This window comes from Haematobia irritans, chromosome 1 (assembly GCF_050003625.1).
Source record: "Haematobia irritans isolate KBUSLIRL chromosome 1, ASM5000362v1, whole genome shotgun sequence".
NCBI classification, from domain to species: Eukaryota; Metazoa; Arthropoda; class Insecta; order Diptera; family Muscidae; genus Haematobia; species Haematobia irritans.
The window spans coordinates 165,385,651-165,394,643 of record NC_134397.1 but is presented as its reverse complement, the minus strand read 5'-3'; the positions used below and the strand labels follow the sequence as shown (position 1 = coordinate 165,394,643).

Here is an 8,993-nt window from a genome sequence, read left to right as displayed (position 1 = left end):
GTTAAATCGCCACTGCTTAGTCGAAAAGTTGTAAAAATGACTCTAATTTTCCTAAACTTCTAATACATTTATATCGAGCGATAAATCATAAATAAACTTTTGCGAAGTTTCCTTAAAATTGCTTCAGATTTAAATGTTTCCCATATTTTTTGTACTAACATTGTGTTCCACACTAGTGCATTAGCCGTTACAAATTTTGAGTCTATAGATTTTGTAGAAGTCTATCAAATTCTGTCCAGTTCGAGTGGTATTTAAATGTATGTATTTGGTACAAACATTTATATGTAGCCCCCAACACGTTTGACGAATGTGATATGGTATCGAAAATTTAGATCTACTAAGTGGTGCAGGGTATAATATAGTCGGCCTCGCCCGACTTTAGACTTTCCTTACTTGTTTTTTACTAAAATTGTGTTTCACCCTAGTGAAACCCAACCTAAATTTTGAGTCTATAGATTAGATTGTAAAAGTCTATCAAATTCTGTCCAAATCGAGTGATATTTAAATGTATGTATTTGGGACAAACCTTTATATATGTAGCCCCCAACACATTTAACGGATGTGATATGGTATCGAAAATTTAGATCTACAAAGTGGTGCAGGGTATAATATAGTCGGCCCCGCCCGACTTTAGACTTTCTTTACTTGTTTGTCTATAAAAAATTTTGTCAAATTTTTTTGTCTATAGAAAATGTTGTCAAAATTTTATGTCTATAGAAAATTTTGTCACAATTTTATGTTTATAGAAAATTTTGTTAAAATTTTATGCCTATAGAAAATTTTATCAAAATTTTATTTCTATAGAAAATTTTGTCAAAATTTTATTTCTATAGAAAATGTTCTCAATATTTTATGTCTATAGAAAATTGTGTCAAAATCTTTTTTTCTATAGAAAATTTTGTCAAAATTTTATTTTTATAGAAAATTTTGTCAAAATGTTATTTCTATAGAAAATTTTGTCAAAATTTTATTTCTATAGAAAATTTTGTCAAAATTTTATTTCTATAGAAAATTTTGTCAAAATTTTATTTCTATAGAAAATTTTGTCAAAATTTTATTTCGATAAAGAATTGTTTCAAATTTTATTTCTATAGAAAAATTTTTCAAAAGTTTACTTCTATTTATGAATTTTGCAAAATGTAGCAAAACATTAAAATTTCTACAAATTTACCAAACTATAAAAAATAAGTACCACTTTTTACGTGGTGAATACTAACATTACATGACGAAATTCAGATGGATCGGGTGAAAATTAGGCCTTCAGGGCACTTACGGACGGACGGGCTTCACTAGATCAACTTAGAATTACATCATGACCTAGAACACATATACTACTTGGGGTCTGAAATCAATATTTCTATGTGTTACAAACAGAATGACAAATATAGTATAACTCCCATCTTTTGATGGGGTGGTATTCTAAGGGGGAAGCATGAAGGGAGGAAGCAAATGTAGAAAACTCATTTTCATATTATGTCAAAATGTTTATGTTTTCATTTAAACAGATGTAAACTGAACCAAAGACTTGTATCAATTTTGCTATATACTACTGCATTATTTCGACTTTAGAGAGTATTGTCTTAAAGTTTAATAATAAAAAATCGTTCTTGAAGGATCAATAGAGCCAACGGTATCCAACAATTTGTTTTTAAAAAATATTGCGATTATACATACATGAAGTGTCCCAGTCCCATGACCAGTAGAAAATTCCAACCGCTTCGAAATTTTCTATAGAAATAATATTTTGACAAGATTTCCTATAGAAATAAAATTTTGAAAAAATTTTAAATAGACATAAAATGTTTACAAAAATTGTCTTTAGACATAAAAACAAAATTTTCTGTAAGAATACAATTTTGACAAATTTTTCTATAGAAATAAAATTTTGACAAAATTTTCTATAGAAATAAAATTTGACAAAATTTTCTATAGAAATAAAATTTTGACAAAATTTTCTATAGACATAAAATTTTGACACAATTTTCCACAGGCATAAAATTTTGAAAAAAAAAATCTATAGAAATAAAATTTTGACACAATTTTCTACAGGCATAAAATTTGGAAAAAATTTTCTATAGAAATAAAATTGTGACAAAATATTCTATAGAAATAAAATTGTGGCAAAATATTCTATAGAAATAATATTTTGACAATACTTCCTATAGAAATAAAAATTTGACAAATTTTTCCATAGAAATACAATTTTGACAAAATTTTCCATCGACATAAAATTTTTACAAAAATTTTCTTTAGACAAAAAACAATACTTTCTGTAAGAATAAAATTTTTCTATGGAAATAAAATTTAGACAAAATTTTCCATAGACATACAATTTTTACAAAAAATTTCTTTAGACATAAAAACAAAACTTTCTGTAAGAATAAAATTTTGACAGATTTTTCTATCGAAATAAAATGTTGACAAAATTTTCTATAGAAATAAAGTTTTGACAAAATTTTCTATAGAAATAAAATTTTGACAAAATTTTCTAAAGAAATAAAATTTTGACAAAATTTTCTATAGAAATAAAATTTTGACACAATTTTCCACAGGCATAAAATTTTGAAAAAAATTTCTATAGAAATAAAATTGTGACAAAATATTCTATAAAACTAAAATTGTGTCGAAGCAGGAATCGAACCCACGACCTTGTGTATGCAAGGCGGGCATGCTAACCAGTGCACCACGGTGTTTTTATGTCTTCTTTAGACATAAAAACAAAACTTTCTGTAAGAATAATATTTTGACAAATTTTTCTATAGAAATAAAATTTTGACAAAATTTTCTATAGAAATAAAATTTTGACAAAAATTTTCCATAGACAAAACATTTTTACAAAAATTTTCTTTAGACATAAAAACAAAACTTTCTGTAAGAATAAAATTTTGACAAATTTTTCTATAGAAATAAAATTTTGACAAAATTTTCTATAGAAATAAAATTTTGATCAAATTTTCTATAGAAATAAAATTTTGACGAAATTTTCTATAGAAATAAAATTTTGACAAAATTTTCAATAGAAATAAAATTTTGACAAAATTTTCTATAGAAATAAAATTTTGACAATATTTTTTTATAGAAATAAAATTTTGACAAATATTGATATAGAAATAAAATTTTGACAAGATTTTCTATAGAAATAAAATTCGGAAAAAATATTCTATAGAAATAATATTTTGACAAGATTTCCTATAGAAATAACATTTGACAAATTTTTCCATAGAAATAAAATTTTGACAAAATTTTCCATAGACATAAAATTTTTACAAAAATTTTCTTTAGTCATAAAAACAAAACTTTGTGTAAGAATAAAATTTTCACAAATTTTTCTATAGAAATAACATTTTGAAAAATTTTCTATAGAAATAAAATTTTGACAAAATTTTCTATAAAAATAAAATTTTGACAAAATTTTCTACAGAAATAAAATTTTTACAAAGTTTTATATAGAAAGAAAATTTTTACAAAATTTTCTATAGAAATAAATTTGGCAAAATTTTCTATAGAAATAAAATTTTGATAAAATTTTCTATGGAAATTAAATTTTGACAATATTTTTTATAGAAATAAAACTTTGACAAACATTATCTATAGAAATAAAATTTTGACAAAATTTTCCATAGTCATAACATTTTTACAAAAATTTTCTATAGACATAAAAACAAAATTTTCTGTAAGAATAAAATGTTGAAAATATTTTATATAGAAATAAAATTTTGACAAAAATTGATATAGAAATAAAATTTTTACAAAATTTTCTAAAGAAATAAAATTTTTACAAAATTTTCTATAGAAATAAATTTTTGCAAAATTTTCTACGTAAATAAAAATTTGGCAAAATTTTCTATAGAAATAAAAATTTGACAAAATTTTCTATAGAAATAAAATTTTGACTTAATTTTCTATAGAAATACAATTCAAGTAATATTTATGCTCCCAAAAATTGTCGCTAGTAGGAAGGATCATTCATTCATTCTAAGACATTTTTTAACTAGCTAGAAAATATTGATCAAACAAAAAAAGATTTTTTTAAAATTTGGTAGATTTTTGGTAAAATTTTCTTTTAATTTTGGTAAATGATTTTAGGCACAATTGGCAACCGTGTTCACAGTACCATATGGCTTAAGGTACATGCAAAGCAAACAAAACCACATTTTTGATATATTTAAAAATCAAAATTGTTGTACTATTCGAAAAGTAGGTCACAAAACAGCAAAAGTTCATCAGAATACTGCCTGCGTAATATCCAAATCATTATTTAATATGTCACAGTGTGATGAAGTGTGTTAAAGCATTTAACCGCAAATATGATTGTGCAGTAGGATGGTCCGAACAAAATAATATTTACAGAATGTATTTAAATGTTTCCTGTAGTTTTATTACAATTAAATACATGAAAAATCTATGAGGTTTTCGTTAAAATCGAAACCGTAATAAATTTGCATACAACCGTAATTTTTATGGAAACTTTGGTTCAAAATAAAATATTGTGTACGTCAATATATAACGTAGTGTACTCTAATGTACACACACTCATACAAATATGCAAATTTGTGAGAGAGATATGCTATTCAAATCTCTCTGGAAAGTGAATTTTATATCATATTCGATGAGTGGATTGGTAGTTCTACGCATAGGAAAAGAACAGTGTAGTGCTTTCATGTTAGTTATGGGCATAGAAGCCAAAATTATATTTGTACCCTTCACCACTACTGTGGTACAGGGTATAATAAGTTTGTGCATTTCTACGAGTATATAACGCTAAGAAGGGCCGGTCTTAGACCCATCTTTTAGTATAAAGGTCGTCTTTGAATTAAATTCTGGGTCGATTTAGCGATGTCCGTCTGTCTGTTCATGTATTTTTGTGTGCAAAGTAGTGAGCCTCGTAAATTTTGCAGAATATCAGTCAAATCGTTTCAGATTCAGATATAGCTCCCATATATAGCTTTCGCCTGATTTAACCTCCTATGGCCCCATAGGCCAAAGGGTTACTCCGAATTACGTGAAATTTTGCACAGGGAGTAGCATTAACATTACAAATGTACGTACCGAATTTGGTTAAAATCGGCTCAGATTTAGATATAGGTCCCATATATAGCTTTCGCCCGATTTACACTCCTATGGCCCCAGAGACCAAAGTTGTACCCCGAATGACATAAAATTTTGCACAGGGAGTAGAACTAACATCATATATATGCATACTAAATTTGGTTGAAATCGGTATAGATATATATATATATATATAGCTCCCATATATAGCTGTCATCCGATTTATAGCCATAACACCACCGTAGGTCAAAATTTCACTCCGATATACTTAAAATTGTGCACAATGGAATTAACATGTTCACTAACATATGCATGCCAAATTTAGTTGAAATCGGTTCAGATTTAGATATAGCTGTCATATATATCTTTCGTCCCATACGCTCTAATATGGCCCCACCCACTTGAAGTTTTGCAGAGAGAGTAGGACGAACATTTTTTTAGGTATGTATATATATATATATATATATATATATATATATATATATATATATATATATATATATATATATATATATATATATATATATATATATATATATATATATATATATATATATATATATATATATATATATATATATATATATATATATATATATATATATATATATATATATATATATATATATATATATATATATATATATATATATATATATATATATATATATATATATATATATATATATATATATATATATATATATATATATATATATATATATATATATATATATATATATATATATATATATATATATATATATATATATATATATAAAGTTTCATTTCGAAAATTTTGAAGTTTTACACTGAGAGTGCAATTAAATTCGACCAAACACCAAAAAGCTTTTCAGCGGTGGATTGTCCCACCTCAGTAATGCTGATAACATTTCAGAGTGTTTCAAAGCTTCTCTACTTGGTTTCATTGGAATGTGTCAGGCCGTTCGGACGCGGACAGTGATGAGAATCTTAAGATGTAAATTAGAGGAAGTTATAAACAATTTTGAGTGCTCGATTTTGACACCGCTGCACAGTGTATCCTTCCCATACATTCGACGGCCAAAACTAGAAGGAGTTGTACGAGAGTAATGAAATTTGGCACGAGTTCCTAATATAATAGAATTAAGAAAATTTCAAAGTATCGACAAAATCGGTTCAGATTTAGATATAGCTCCCATATATATCTTTCGTCCGATATGAACTTATACGGCCCTAGAAGCCAGAGTTTTACCCAAATTTGGTTGAAATTTTGCACTAGGAGTACAATGAGTAGCATAGTCTAGTGTGCCAAATTTTATTGAAATCGGTTCAGATTTAGATATAGCTCCCATATATATCTTTCGTCCGATATGAACTTATACGGCCCTAGAAGCCAGAGTTTTACCCCAATTTGGTTGAAATTTTGCACTAGGAGTACAATGAGTAGCATAGTCTAGTGTGCCAAATTTTATTGAAATCGGTTCAGATTTAGATATTGCTCCCGTATATATCTTTCCCATACAAATAATATTTCAAAAATGCCATATCTTCTGTAAATTTATAACTAGAATGTTTATTTTTCGCAAAAATGCATACAGCATCTATTAAATGCTGTTTTGAAAATATGAAGAAAATCAGCCCACTGTAACACCCGTCCCCCGTACAACCCCCATACAAAAATTGTACAGTTCACTCTATTTAATTTATTAACAACATTTTCACATCTTCGTGATAATCTAATTTTTTAAGCTTCAATTTCGTTCTTAATGAATTGATGTATGGGTCGGAGGATATCAACAAATGGTGCATTACGTCTTCGTTAGTAGAACAGCACCAAGTCTTGCGCGAGTTATATAGCCTATAACGTTTATAGTCTTTATTCCTCGCTTCCTGCTTCATTATGGTATGTAAAAATTTATTTAAAAAAAATAATAACTGATATATATAGCGTTATATTTTCTAATTTTGCAAAAATAAAATGCACATCAACATAGGTTCTATTTTTAGAATGACTGCAAGAACTGCTACAATTTTAAAAGATTCTACACATTGCGTGTAATAATAAGTGACGTTATTATTCATTCAATCCCAACGTCTTTAATAGCTCAGTGGATAGAGTTGGCGGCTGGTGTGCGAACATCTGGAGTTCGAGCCCAACTCATGCTCAAGTTTTCATTATGGTATGTAAAAATTTATTAAAAAAAAAAATAATAACTGATATGATTTTAATTTCAGTGTACGAGCACTTTATACACAATTATCTTACAAATATACTATTTATAGTAATAGACATGCACACAGGCAAAACAACAACAAGCTATAACGAAAGAAAGAGTGCGCAGTTGTTGATGCACTCGTAAAATAACGCATAACTCATATTTTTTACTGTAATTTTTTGGTTTTCCATTGTTTTTTTGGCCGCGGGCAAATATGGGCACAATTTTTTTTTTGAATCTGTTAGCTGAGACCCTCAGCTTTAATTTGGTATAGGACTCCATGTTTCGCACTGCTTCGCACACAACTAAAAGTTTAACGGAAAATCATAAATGTTTATTTTTTTGGCCCAAAATAAAAAAAAAATAATTTGTTGTTTTTTTTTTAATTTTTATTTTTTTTTTAACTTACATAATGCTTGATGCCTATTTAAAGTGAAAAAAAATTTCTATAAGGTACACCCGGTGTATAGTTTATAAGTAACAATGTTTTAAATATGACATAGAAAACTAACCTATTTGAGACTTGTTCACATATGTCAACTTTGCGCTGCTCGGGACAGAAAACCAATGGAGATATTTGCATAAAATTTTACACACATGACCTTTGTAATATAGTTTAACCAACTGTGCAAAAATCATCAAAATCGGAGAGCAGGTCCAAAATGATTTATTGCCGCAGCGGACACAGTGTGCGCTGTAAACCTCGCAGTTCTGTTGTTTTCTCATATCCATATATAATTGGCAGGTAGCTTAAATGGGTATGAATGAGACTCTGGTAAAGCAAAAGCTTTGTTTCTTTATCAAATTTATTTCGAAATTTATGAAGTATGCCTATACCTGGAGCTATTTTGCGCTTTATATGTTGAATGTGTTCATTCCAAGTAAGATTCGATTGCAAATAAATTCCCAAATACTTCACAGACTCATCCTCTCGCACACATAATTCTCTCCAATCTGAACATTAAAACCAGATCCAGTCGTATATGGGCGAAATCGTACTAATTTGGTTTTATCTGCATTCAAAACCAGTTTATTTACTCTGGCATATTCCTTAATAATTCCAGCATCATGTTCTATCTGGTTCTTCAGTACGATATCATGGTTATATGGATAGAATAAGCTAATGTCATCAGCATACATTACTAATCTACTATATAAATTAAGCTTTGATATATCGTTTATGTATAACAAAAATAGCAGGGGCCCTAAAACGCTGCCCTGAGGAACGCCATGCCGAACACTACCTAGAGTACTTCTACACCCAATTACTTCAACATACTGCTTCCTTCCTTGTAAATAGCTTGAAATCAATTTGAGCGAATTTCCTTGAATACCATAGTGTGGTAGCTTCTTCATCAAAATTCCATGGTCCACAAGATCAAACGCTTTACTGAAATCGTAAAATATTCCCACTGCTCCACTATAACCATCATCTAGACCGTCGCAAATAACTTAATAACATTTACAACTGCATCAATCGTTCCGGAGCCTTTCCTAAATCCAAATTGCGATTTATGCAGCTGTTCATTACTTTTTTTTTGAGAGCGTAGAGGGTTATCATGTGGTGAAACTAGGGTACACGATTTTTTGATATCTGGAACTTGTCCCTTGTCCGACATTAATAAATGGATCTAAGTTCTCCGAATGGCTTGAAATATTCAGATTTACTTAAGATTTACAGAGGACGTAATGTGAGACTATGAAACTACTATGGGATACCTGATTTGTTGACAGTCGGATTAGTTG

The 8,993-nt window shown here is 27.9% G+C and overlaps 1 long non-coding RNA gene across 1 annotated transcript; it reads left to right on the top strand.

The window, feature by feature from the left end:
- Positions 1-6,868: 6,868 nt before the first annotated feature.
- LOC142242888 (uncharacterized) lies at positions 6,869-7,348 on the top strand. Its single transcript, XR_012724231.1, has 3 exons — positions 6,869-6,934; positions 7,026-7,211; positions 7,267-7,348. It is a non-coding gene; the product is annotated as an uncharacterized LOC142242888 (long non-coding RNA).
- The last annotated feature ends 1,645 nt before the right edge of the window (positions 7,349-8,993 follow it).